Raw genomic sequence first — 13,810 nt, 5'->3', positions numbered from 1 at the left:
GAGCATGAAAAACAGGACCCAAGGCTCCCCACAGTGCTGGATGTGGAGGCCCCCACGCTGCCTGCCCTGGGAGGGCTGGTGCGCTGAGGATATTCCTGCTCTTGGGAAGGGCTCCTTTAACTGCTGCTTTCCAAAGCTTATGAGCAAAGATCCTCACTGCTCCCTAGAATCACAGGAACCTCCAGGGATGGGGCAGCCACAGCTCCTCTGGGCAATCTATTCCAAGAAAGTGCCAGAAGTCAGAGCCCAGAGCGAGGCCAAGTGAGCGCCAGTTCAGAGCTGGATGGAGTGGCTGGAGGCACCCACAGCTGCTTCCACAGCTGCTGCAAAAACCATCAGCCCTACCGTGTTGCACCTGCAATTATTTTAACAATCAGCTTTGGAAAAACACTAAGTAATGCTCATTCCTCCTTTCTCATAACAGTACAGCTTGTACTGAGCCTTCCTGTTGCTAAAGAAATATTCCATTTAAGAAAGCAGCTCACTATCAGTGTAACAAGCAAGCAAACAATGCCTTTGTGTTGTTATCCCTGTTAACCTTTGATTTACAACCCTGTTGGTCAGTTTTGGTTTTGAAATTAAGATGCTCGTGTGCTGAAGGGCAACAGAGTTCACACCATTAAATTAACATCTGCTATAAATAATGTGCTACACGAGAGTGAAAGAACATGTACAAAGCACCAAAAACAGGTGAGTGAACATTAAACAGCCTTTTGCTGAATAACTTAAAACATTAAAAGATCAAACATCTGAAAACAAAGCTCTTTTTGTTGCTAACATTTTTGGTAGAAGAGTCAGCTCCAAACACTTTGCTTTGTGGTGGCTGTCAGGGGAGATCCAAGTGAGATTCTGGCTGTGCTGGGGAACAGATGATGTGGAAAACAGAGGTTTCCAGGGACAGACAATTTGTTGACCCCATCTGCAGGTTATTATAACACTGACTGATCTCCCAAAGCAATTTTCATTAATAAGACGTTTCCAAGACCTGTCTTTCTCCTTCCCTCACACCCCAAAGGAATATTTGCATGAGATTCCTAGAGACCAATCCTTCCCTCTCTCCCTCTATTTTTTTTCTTACCATGGGAGAATCAAGCTCAGTAATTTCTTCTGCCATATGAGTAACAGAAGAAAACAATCAGCAGGTCATACAGCATCACTTCCCTGCATGAATTCCCTGTACATGCTCTGCACAAAGGTTGTGGGATTTTTTAATTTATGTGAATCTGCAGAGCTCACTGCTATCACAGTCACTTCTGCACCATTTTAAAAAGGCAAAGGAAATAAAAGGCATAAATTACCTTCTAAAACAAGCACTGTTTTTTGGTGCAAAAGTCTTCAATGAAGAAATATAAAACACAATTGCAACAAGAGCTGAAATTGCTGCTTTAGACTCTAATGGCTTCATAGCAGTAATTAAGGCTTCTTCCTGACTTCATAACTATGCCATAATGCATTTATCAAAAGCACATTACCACAATGGACACATTCACTCTTTCTGCAATGTTTCGACAGCTCCCTTTGGACACTATCAGTAAATAAAATCTTATGTGGGCCAATTAAAGAAAGCATAAATTCAAATTCTCTGTGGCTATCTTGTTTTGAATGCACTGCTCTGTCAAATCTTTTTAATGGGAAACGGGTAAGTGCTTTGAATCCAGGAAAGAACTTCCTCCCCAGAGCAGCTCTGGGATGCAGAGTCTTTCTTAAGAGCCACAGGAAGGAAGGAGAGGAGTGTTTCTTGGAGCTGTGTTTTTATCACAGGAGGAGGAGAGGTTTTGACAGCAGAGAGACTATTGTCAAGTACATTTGGACTCACGTCAAGTCTCTGCCTTGACAAATTGGACTGGGAGTCCTTCCACAGCCAAAGTGCACGACGTGCAAGGCAGAGCCATTTCTCCACTTCACTCAAGAGCAGAAGGGAATTACAGAGCTGCTTTCCCCTTGCTCCCGTCCACTTGGCTCCAAGAGGCTGCAGCGAGCCCGGGGCTCTGCAGGGACACATCCCCAGCTGTGGGCAGCCTCCCACCCGCCCCTGCCCCACGCAGAGCCCTCGGTTTGGCTGAGGAACACAAATCCCCTCGGCAGGAGGAGTGGCACATGTGCGAAGCTCACACTGTGTAATGAGTGCTACCCAAAGTGCAAATGCAAGTGGGTGAATATTGGCATGAACCCTGCAGAGACAAGCTAAAATTAGGGCTTGCAATATGGAAATCTGTAATATCCTCTGCACCTGGGTAGCTCAGTGTATTCCATCCCAAATGCTTTAACTAAAGGGAGGGTAAAAGGGGCAAGATGCAAAATACACATGACCTTCCCTCACCATTTTTATCACCAAAAGAGGTTTCTGGATTAGACATCCTGCAGCAACAGCTCAAAAGATTTTACAGTGGAGATAATTAGGAACACATCACCCTTTCTTTGATCACATGAAAGATTATTTTAAACCAAACAGGAACACAGCTCTTGCAATGATCCTCAGTCTTTGCCATACACTTCTCTCTCTTATCTCTTAACTGCTACAGTGGGGAATGATTGGCAGGTGCTTTAGACACAGGATTATGAGGTCAGTATTCAGGCCAGAAGTAACAAACCCCACTTTACACAACAAGGGAAGCTGAGTGCTCAGCATCCCGCACCAGTTAATCTGCGTTGTTTACTCCCTTGGTGTAGAAGGTTTTACACTGATAAATTCTGACTGCTCCTCAGCAGAGGCAGAGCTGTGGGCAGCAACCTGAGCAGGACTCTCAGAGCACAGTTCTGCCACACCCTAATTTCAGTATCATTTCCAAAAATCACAGAATTTCTCTAACAGCATCAGCAAGCCAGGCAAAGCAGCCAAGCAGCACACAAAGGAGCTCCTGGGTTTTTGTCTCTGGGCTGCTGGGGGTGAGAAGGGAGATTTGTCAAGAAACCTTCTAGAAGCCCTGGGGGTGAAAGGAGAGGCCTGGAACTGGCTACAGTAAATGAAAAGCATAATTCAAATGCTGACATGTACTTCACAAAGCTGTTCATTCAACTACATGGGAAGGAACGGCACCAATTGCAATTTAAAGGAGAAAAAAGGAGAAATGAAAAAAAAAATGTAGGTACAGCATTACACAGGAGCTGTTCCCAAGGCTTCCATCCAGAAACAGACTACCAAGCTTTCATTCAATAAGGTACTGCTGAAACAAAATTACCTCCTGGGCGCTAATGGTCTCTTAGTTATAAACAACCTCTTTAAATAAAGGGGAAAGAAAAAATGTGTGTTATAAAGGAATTCGCAACACATTCCCTTCAATAAATCCTTCTTCCATTCAGTGCTTCCCAACAGGAGCTGCTCCACCAACTATCATCACCAGTAATTCTCTCCCACTAGGGGGAAAGTGAAATAAAAAATTCAGACTATAAAAATATCTCCTTTATCATAGAAGAAAGTTATTATGAGCCTCCATGCTGCCTGGCTGATGCCTGTGCTCACTGATGGTTCTCTCTTTCTCCAGTAATTGCTGGCAGAGGCAGAAAGGAACAAATGCTGACCGTGTGAGGTGCCTCCAGAGACTCCAGGTAATCATACTCATTTTATTTATAGTAACAAGTATTTTATTTGATTTTGTTTACACCAAGAAGAATAGGTCCAAAGGTTCCTGGCAAAAGTATCCTGTTAGGGCAGCTGGGTAAGCTGGCATCATAACGTGCCAGGTATTCCCCTTCTGAACCACCTACCCTTGGCATATGCCTGAAAAAGAGGGGAATATTTTTTTCCCTATTTCCCAGAGCTCCTGACAGTTCCTACCAGCTTGGTTTGTCCTCTGCCAGCTCCCTATCACTGCCAGCTCCAGATTTCTTGGCCAGTGCCCTGCTCTGGAGAAAGTCTCTCTTTGGGGCAGCCAGGGCTGAGTCAGAGCAGAGGGACCAGCAGCAGGAACCTGGGATGAGCCCTGCAGGACACTGTGCAAGAAATGCTCCTACAGCCCCCACCCAGAGCCCCAACTACTGCAAACACCCTTTGGTTTCCACATTTCCCCAGCCCAGCACATGCCAGAGCCAGGCGTGGATGTGCCAGCTCTCCCCAGGGCTGCTCACACACTCCAGGCCCAGCAGGTCAGGGCATGAGCCCAAGGGATCCAGCTCTGCCAACCCACTGTCCCCTCTGCAGGGCTGTTTCACCTCCTATGGAATGCCAGGAGAACAAACAGCTTGGGAGAGAAGTGGTTTGGACTAAGCTGGACTGGTCAAATCTGCCTCCCCAGGCCTGCCCAAAGAGCTGCTGTGGAAGGCAAAATGACACATTTACCTTAAGCAAAGTCCAGCCAGAGAAATCAGCAATTTTGTTCTCCAAATGCACAAGCTTATTGCTCATAAAAGGTTTACACTGGCTGGAGGAACCTACACTAATGAAGTTTTATCACTCCCTACACCAAGTCCCCAAGGGAGTCCCAGCAAAGCTTTGGAGGCAGCCACAAAAGTCTGGGATTGTGCTGGATCCCATGTGAAGGAAAAACAAATCCTGCTGGCAACCTAAAACATCAAGCAGATATTGAGGACATGTTCAGCCCCAAACCAGAAAAAGAAAGACAAAAAGCAAAGAAAAACCACCCACGCCTGTAAGCTGGTCACACCCTTAAGCTCTCCAGAGAAGTTTTACAGCTTGTAAAACCCTCATGATTCATTTGGAAATAAACCACAGTCCGTGTGCAGCCACAGCAGCGTAAGCTTTCACCAGGGGAAGAGATGCCTCAGTTAACTGGAATTCAAGAGGCTACATAAGGAACACTAACACATGTAAAAAAAAAAAGTGTGTGGGTATGTGCCCCATACCCAGAAGAATTTATGCTGAGAAAAGCAGGTTATTTATACAGGAGCTTTGCTTTCAGCATCACCACTCAGCTATCCATTATCTGCCCCAAAACAACAGGGCACAGGAGACTAATGAACAGCATGAGCAGGAAATACAGAGATGAGAAGCAAGATTTAGAGAACAAATAGTTCAGGCACTCTTGTATTTTACAGAAGGTCATTCACTGGGCCTTTATACTTCATTTATCAAATGAGATCTGAATTGGTGCAGTCATCCTGATTCAAGAAACCATCGCACATCTTTTCTCTTCAAAAGGGGAAATAAACACCTTATCTCTGAAGCAGTTTCCATCAGAGGATCTCCGAGTCCTTCCCTGGCACTTTGCCTCAAAACCACCCAGGCAGAGCTGCCTCCCCTACAGACAGCCTTCAGAGGTGCAAAGAGCTCAAGTGTTTTGCCAGTAATGGCTTAGACCAGATCTCAGATCCACATCCCTCCCCCTGATGCACCTGACTGAGCCAATTATCCATGTGCTGCCCTTAACCAGTGGGATTTTATAGCCTCTATTTTTCTAGTGCTTTCCTTGTCACCATAAACATCCCGGTGTTTGCTCACAAGTTGTTCCATTAAAAACAAACGTGCTGCCACTCCACGGCTGTGGAATTTGCTGCAGAAAATCATCCAGAGAACAGCCCTGCCTTGGCAGCCACCTGCACCACCTCCCCCTTTAACTCTAACCCAGAGGCACGTTACAATTACATTATTCCAACTAAATAAAATTATTTTCCCCTGTTCCAAGACATAAAACAACCACATTATTATGGCCATTGCCACTGTGATTTAGTAATTTAAACAAAAAGACACACACAATGATAAGAACATAGTAAGTAGCACAGCACTTCATTACAGCTGGAACCAGTATTTATGACCCCTGAAAGCAAAGATGGTCATGAAAATTATATGCCCAAACCCGTCACTTCAAAAGTACAACTTAATCATCCAATGCTCGGCACAGAGGTTTCAAAGACACTGATGATATTTTGGTTTTTGCCAGGTGAAGGAAAGCTCTGAGAGACAATAAATCGTTTAAGGTATCGGTGGAAGCGGCTTACTTACGAAACAGGATTTGCAATGCAAAGAGTGAATCAGGAAGCATCACCCTGACACACTGCAGCCCGGGGAAGGGACAGTGACACCCAGGGCCACAGGGAAGGGCTCACTGCTCGCAGAGCTGAGAGAGGAGCAGAGATGCGGAGCAGCCACTGGAGAGCTGCAAGTGCTGAGAGCTCCTGAGGAGGCTGCACAGGGAAGTTAATCTGGTAAAAATGCTTTGGACTTGTAGCCACAGCCCAAGTACAGCTCTCTGCCAAGACTGAGGACAATACATTATTAACTGAAGTTTAATTATATCCACAAACATACATTTCTAGCTCATACATCTCTAGCTAGGCTTACAACCACATCTCTGCAGATTTGTTTGTTCTTCTAGTGGTCCTGTTAAGAAATGAGTTTCATGATCACTTTCATAGCCCAAAACACACACTCATCTGGTATTAAATTTACTTCTGTTTTGTTTCCATAGGAATTTTGCTGGTTCCATATTAATTAATTTATGTCAGAAAGAGACAATGCTTCACAAAGGACCCTCTAATCAGTGGCTATTAAGGGTGGGCTATAATACGGTTTCTTTGTAACACTGGTCAGAGTATTTTCAAAAGGCAAAGCCCAGTTATAAAAAAGAAGCTGTTATCTCCCCACCAAATGAGTATGGAAATTAAGGATCACTTAATTATTACATTTGTGATGCTCTGAATTAATCAAGATAGATTTCCAACAAGCATCATTCCCTGTAGAAAGAAGAATCTGGTTACCTGTAATATATAGACCACGTTTTGTGGTTTTAAGAGAGACTCTGCAGGAAGAATGAGTCAGCAGCAGCCAAGCAGCCAGGTCTCTACAGCCAACCAACAGCCACGACACGGCCTTCAGTGGGGAAAGCCTCACACCCCAAAGACCCCAGAGTAAGGCAGCCCCACTGAAAGGCTGCCCACTCTTGCCAGTAACCTGATGGCCACAGAAGCCAAGCAAGTAGCTCTGAAGGCTTTATCTCCTATTCCCTTTCACGTACATCAACCATATGCTCAAGCAAAAAGCACAGTCCCCGTTCCAGAGGAAAAGCCAAAATTCAATTAATGACACCAGTCTTTAAAAGCCAGCTGAGACTGCAGAAATGGCTTATTCAGGATTTTTTTCTTTCTGAAAGCTTCCATGAACTGTAATAATGCAACTATTGCAGGCATTTATTTATTAATACAGAAAGATTGATTTATGAGAGATGTGCAATCAGCTTAATCTCCGAAAGCTTGATGCAGTTGAGCCCCTGGGCAGAGTTACTCCTCTGCTTTGACATCAGGGAGCAGCAGCCCAGAGCTCTGGGTGACTGGAATAGCCCAGGGAACAGCTCAGCAGAAGCAGCAGGCACCCTGCACTCCCCCAAGCTGCACTTTGATGCCAGGCAGTGATAAGGAAAAGAGGCAGATTCCACAGGCCAGGAAAGCTGGTAAGTGGAACAGTCTGGGTGTGTGTGATGGCTTGGGTGGAAGGAGATGGAGAATTGACACTTTCCCTTAAATCAGCATGGCAGGGAGGATTATGAAAGGTTGGTAGTGTGAGTGACCAGATCCTGCTCTTGTGCAAAAGGAAAGCCAATGGCAGATGGTCACAGCACAGCTGGGCAGAACATCCCCCTGAGCTACCAGCAACACTGGAGCCACTTGATTTCAGGCAACTGGGATATTAAATTAATGTATTTACTTGCAGTAGAGACAAGCTTATATTAAAAGAAAGCGAATGGCACAGGGGGTATTTCAATTCATAAGAGGCAGCTATGAAGACAGCACTAAGATGTGGGGAGGGAGGGAAGCTTTCCAATGGTTTTGCTACTTTGTCCCATCATGATTTCAAAGTTTGAGTATCAATAAAAGTGTATTTCAGGTCTTCAAGGAAGCAGATCCCCACAGTGCCTGGACTCTCTCTGCTACAAGAGACAATTCAAATGGAAGTGTTGCCCTGTTCCCAGGTATCAGGATCCTGGTTCCTTTCCTGCTTCTCCTTTATCACCAGTGAGCAGCCATGGTGATAACAAGAGGAGTGAGTACAGCTGTCTAGAGAGATGGCAGGTACTGCCCTGAATATCTCACAAAATTAAACACAAGCTTTGCCAAGAGCACAGAGCCAGAGCAGAAATAAGAACAAGCACAACTTTTCTACCAACAGGAGCTCAGGATCACAAAACTGCTTCCTGCTGCCTCACCTCCTGCACTTCCTGCCACCCTGTCCAGGGAATTTGCCTTTTCCCTGCTCATGACCTGCAGAACACAGCCATCCACTCAGACACGAGCACTAAGAATGCCCCAGCAAAGTCACAGTGCTGGGACAGCCCCTCCCTCAGGGTTATCGGGAGCTCAGCACTGCTGTCCCCACCATGGCCTTGGGAAGGGACACCCTCTGTGCCCTCCTGCTTCTGCCTCATGACAAAATCCCTGGTACTGGGCCAAAGCTGAGAACACAGGGAAGGAGAGAACTGCTCATCACTGCCTCTGAAACAACACAGATGATGTTTTGCTTATTAAGCACACACAGAAAGAAGAATTTGAGCTGTTAACATTTGTCATTGCTGTATCTCCCACTGAACCCCAGGGAACACAGATGGGTGCCCAAAGCAATGGGCACCACGGGCCATAAGGGTGATGTGAAACCAAAGACAAAGGGCTCCAGGAGTTTGTTTCACATGCAGAGAAAGCTCCCAGAAGGAAGAAATAGTATTTTGAAGTCCACCTGAAAGAAAGGCATCAGACAAGTGCCCAGGAGACAGCCAGCTGCCAATGTCACAAGACTGGTACTACCTGTGCCACATGAGGAGTCTGACACTGAGGCAGGAGTGCTCCTGGGTACCCCCCCCACTGTCCACATGAGTGCCCCTCAGCTCCACAAACCACAGGGACACCTTTGGCTGCTGCTGACAAGGCCACTAAAGGGTCATGAGGGCTCCTGCCATCCTGGAGAACTGAGAAGCTGCTGGGCAGGACCCTTCAGGGTGCAGGGGAGCCCCTGACCCACTCAGCCAGGAGCATCTCTGCCCACAGCCTCCCTTCCCATTTCACGAGGTGGCTCCTCACTGGCACAACTGCTGATTAAAGCTTGCACTGACATCTGAAGACTCAAAGGCAAATTAAAATAACCCTACACTTGTTAATCCAATTCATGCTTTTTTAATGACTAGAGTTCCTATCATGTGGAAAGCATCTCTTGCAGGAAACTGCTTTGACCACTGCTGTTCATAAAAGTAAAAAGACTTGCTAATGCTCTCCAAACTTCCCACAGAAGTATTTATATCAGAACCCCTCTATTTTTTTCCCCAACAATAATCTAATTCATGTGACTCTTATCTTAACTATGAAACAGCACATTAAATCCAGGATCACAGCTCATTTAGATAAGCGGAATTGGGCACATCCAGCGAGTCATTCCTGCTGTGACATTTCCACTATTGACAGAGTTATTTCCAGGCCCAGCGTGGGCAGGGAACGGGAGGACTCTCACCCTTCAGCACAGTCACTGCCCCTTGCTGAGAGTGCACAGAAGAGCCAGATTTTCTCAAGGGACTCTACCTGGGTCTAGTCACATGTTAATAAACATTCTGGCAGCATTTCCCAGAAATAACCTTCAACTGTTACCTAGAAACATAATCCATCAAAATAAACCTCAAAATAGTAAGAAACGAAGAGAACTTTTATTGGTAGGCTGTATTCTAGCTATATATACAAAAGAATTAGTGGACAATGTAGAGTCATTGATCAAGGGGATAGCTCAAATTAATTTCAAGGTTATTTTCTTTGTTCTTTTATAAACACAGTGTTTTTAAAAGTTTCCTTTACCTCACTCTTTCCTACACTCTATGAGCTCTCAGGAATAGAGCTGAACCTCATGGGCCTCTACAGGACTTGAGAGTACCCAGTGGAACCAAAGCACTTAGCAGGTGATGAGCTGAAGTGAGTTAGAGCTTAACAGCTAAATCATCCAGAATAGATTAAAATTTCCCATCAAATAAATTGAAAGTTCTGCTTCAGCACTGAACAGTTCCCCTTCACCCTACAGCTCCATCCCCACTCTCCTTTTTAATCTGAATAAATACAGATGGTATTTGCCTCCCCCTCTTTTTCTTTCTATTTTTCTAATAAACTGCTGGGATGATGCAGGAACCACAAGCAAAGGATTTTCTTTAGGTACTCAGAGCACTCCTGATCTGCATCTTGATTTCAACTCTTAACTCTTCACAAACAAAACAGGACATGGGTCTGTCAGTGCATGGGCTGGTGAATCCTCCTCTCCCTCACAGCCCCTGCTCAGGATTAACACACACAACAGGCTGCCTCGGTAGGAACTGGAACTTCCTGGAGTTTCCACTGGAGGCTGTGAGGCTGAGATACCATCACCAGTGCTGGGGTTCAGCCAGGTTATCTCGCTGATAACCCCCTGCAGCCTGGGGAGTGTGTGCAGCGTGACATCCACGTGCTGAGCCCCAGAGGAGCCAGGCTGGGCTGGAGCTCATCCCTCCCCAGCACTGCCCGAGTGCCACAGAGAGGGAGCTGGGCTTGGTTCACAGGGAAGCCTCTGCTCTGACTGCATCCATAACAACGAGCTGCTGCCCATTCACAGCTCCCCTCCTTCCTGAAAAATTGTATTTTCAGCCAGATGACATGCTTCTGATTATTAAGAAAGATCTCTGTATACCCCAGAAATTAATCATTTCTCTACTCTGCTAAAACTGATGACAATGTAGTCTTGGCTCTGGAAAATTAACTGCTATAGGTCAGTCACAAAGATACGCAATTTAAAATTTTCATACATTCTTTTACTCAGGTAGAATCCTCTCTTCAACCCTTCTCTGCATTCATCAAGGTTTTATTGGAACTGGCATAAATATTCAATCCATGCTGCTCATCAGTCTGGTTAGGGAGTAATGCTGAGAGTTCACTTCAAGTCCCAGGGCAGGCTCTTTTCACACCCACCAAATTTTGCTTTTAACCTCAGTAAAAGCAGGGTTAGATCCTAAACAGGCCAACCCACAATGACACAGGGGAGACTGAAATGGATGAAGACAATACAAGGAAAGAGAACTTCAAAGCAAGAGAGTTATTCAGACAAGGGTGTATTCTATGCAATAAAATAAGCTAATCACCTTTATCTGCATTTCAACAAATATCTTTTACTTCCAAAAGCCCTTAAGGCTGCAGAGTTTTCAGTTACCTTTTCCCCTTGTTTCGTCTAGGATTAATACTCTTCCTTAGCAGTCTGCTGCCAGCTGCTGCAGGACCTCTCTGGATATCATGAATTAAATTCTTGGGTTTTCTGACTTGTTCCACCATTATAAGAACATTTATCAGGTTAAGCCCAGATTTCTTTCACTGTCTTACCAGCAGAGTTTTGGATGACTAATCAAAGGACTGAATATATTCTAAAGATTTAATTCTCCCTTCACTATTTATACTAGTCAATGTCACTTTGACACTATTCTGGCTTTTCACTGCAAAAAACTTTCCAACTCAAATTCCCTCAAAACGAACATGCTCTCATAAGCAGACAAGTGCCATTTGCTCCATCTTGCCCTCCCCCAAGTTAGCTTCAGCTGTCACCAAAAACACAGTAAGCATTTTCCTCCTTGGGAACTATGTGTTCTTGCAGTTATACTCAATGGACCAGAAGAGTCTGGCATCAGAAAAAGAACTATCTGATTTCTTGGACTCACTGCAAGAGAACCTGGCTTGGCCAGGCACAGTTATACCCACCAAGGATTCAGTTAAATTAAAGATACCCTGGGCAAAGAATACTGGCTGTACAAAAAGTGATCAGGCATTCACCCACCTCAGATGCAGCTTTGGGGCTCTGACTGCTCTCTGAAGGGAGTTTCTCCCTGCAGTTATAAATAACAGGGAGTAAAACACTCCCTTTGTACGTTAGCGTGAACATTTTCAGAGTCACCATCTATGAACTGCCGCCACTATTTTAGTAAACAGAAAGCAGTCAACAGCTCTTGAGAACCTTTCACATTTTCACCTTTCTGTGAAAGGTGAAAATGTGAAAGGTTCTCAAGTGTGTTCAGATCTGAAAGCACGTTTCCAGTGTGTTCAGATCTGAAAGCACGTTTTTCAGCTTAATTCAGAGTCTTCACCATGATCCATTGCCTTTTTTGATCTACATTACCTAGAATTTCTATTTCTATGCCCAGTTCTAAGGAGGGAAATATGCTCTGAAAAAGCAGCTGCACCTTAGACCTACCCTGAGATACTGAACCTTGCAGTGCTCCTTTATGCCAGGAACTGCCACACTCACATGGCTGATCCTTGGGTGGCAATACCCCGACGTTGCGAGGAAAAAGTACAAAAATGCAAAACACACTTAAATCATCTTCCTAAAAACCTGCTTAGGGCAACAGTTTTTCACAGATAACTCTACATTTCCATCTTCTGCCTCACCATGTGCCAAGGCCAGTCCTCAGGCACAGAGAGTTTCCAAGCAAGCGAGGTTTCCACCCAGACCTGCCCCTGCTAAAGTGCCCTTCTCTCACTTTATTTATTTCCCCTTTCCACCACGCTATCATGACTTGGTAAAAGCACATCTGGACCACATCTGCAGCCTCCTGTCCCCTCCAGGAATGGCCCAGGATCTCACTGGAACAGCATCAAGGGGAATGGTATCCAATGTCAGGGTGAGTTGCAGCACATCTGCTCTGCGCCGTGCTCAGGACATCCTTCTCCACAGAGCTTTTCCAGGAGAGGTTGTTCATCAGGTCTTATTTTTAAAGAATCTGGGCCAAGTCATCCCTGCTGTAGCTTTAATGACGTCAATGAGCTACAGCAGGGGTGAAATTGGGCCATTATTTTTTATGTCCATATGTCCTATGCCTATTAAAGAAAAAAAAACGGGGAAAGAAGATCAAGGAAGAAAAGTTATTGAATCAAAAGACTACCCGGTGCAGAGATTAACATCTAGATGTGGAATGTTCCTCTTTTGTTCCTGCTGTATATTATAAATATAACAGTTTATGGAAAAAGAAATACTTCTGTAGTGTCAAGGTACAATGTGAGTTCTGCAGTGACAAATTATATTCACATTTTGTATCCTGTTTTGATAAAAAAGCCAACAGAAAAATCATTACCAGGAAAAGGTCTCTTCAGAACTCCACTAAAGTGAACGCCACAGTTGCCAGTAAGTGTTGATGTCTCCTCTCTGAACCAACATCCATCACACCCAGCATATCACCACCAAGTAGTAAAGCCCAGTGGACCTTGCCCTGAGCTCATTTCTTACTCAGTCCAAAACATGATTACACAAATACCAAAAGAGAAAAACATGATAAGGTTAAGCCTAAACAGTTTTCTGTGAGTACCAACAGCCTCAAACCCCAACATGAGAAGGGACACAGCTGAGGAGGCCAAGCCTGCAGATGCGGGACTCCAGCTGTGAACAGCAGCAGTGCCAGCCATGGTTCTGTGGGGTTTCAGAAGGCTGAACTGTACCAGCCATGGTTCTGTGGGGTTTCAGAAGGCTGAACTGTACCAGCCATGGTTCTGTGGGGTTTCAGAAGGCTGAACTGTACCAGCCATGGTTCTGTGGGGTTTCAGAAGGCTGAACTGTACCAGCCATGGTTCTGTGGGGTTTCAGAAGGCTGAACTGCACCACAGCTGTTGATAAAATGTGCAAACAGGTTTCCCACCCCCACAGCCCAGTCCACGGGCGCTGCCCGGGCTGCAAACACAACTCCAGCTCAGCCGACCGCAGCCTGCGAGACCCAAACCACAACTTCTCCACTCCACACTCAAAGCCCACTTCAGTGACATTCTAGAGGATGAGTAACCATTTTCAGAGGGACACAGGTAAAATTACTCACCCACACGCCTATAGAGCCAGGCTGATGCACCTTTAAAGGCGGAGAGCAAGTGCCCAGCAACAGCCCCAGATCACAGGAGC

The 13,810-nt window shown here is 45.3% G+C and overlaps 1 protein-coding gene across 10 annotated transcripts in view; it reads right to left on the bottom strand.

Moving 5' to 3' along the window:
* PITPNM2 (phosphatidylinositol transfer protein membrane associated 2) overlaps window positions 1–13,810 on the bottom strand; it is a 125,205-nt gene that overhangs the window by 91,702 nt on the left and 19,693 nt on the right. Inside the window, exon 1 of one of the 10 annotated variants that reach the window (XM_064726499.1) lies at window positions 13,731–13,747. The exons of the other annotated variants lie outside the window; for them this stretch is intronic. The gene's annotated coding sequence lies outside the window, so the exon portion shown is untranslated. Of the gene's footprint in view, window positions 1–13,730; window positions 13,748–13,810 lie in introns of those variants that run through there. 10 annotated transcript variants of the gene reach the window in all.

Source organism: Zonotrichia leucophrys, chromosome 15 (assembly GCF_028769735.1).
Source record: "Zonotrichia leucophrys gambelii isolate GWCS_2022_RI chromosome 15, RI_Zleu_2.0, whole genome shotgun sequence".
In the NCBI taxonomy this organism is placed as follows: Eukaryota; Metazoa; Chordata; class Aves; order Passeriformes; family Passerellidae; genus Zonotrichia; species Zonotrichia leucophrys.
Note: the sequence above shows the minus strand (reverse complement) of the source record. Positions and strands in the feature narration are given on the sequence as shown.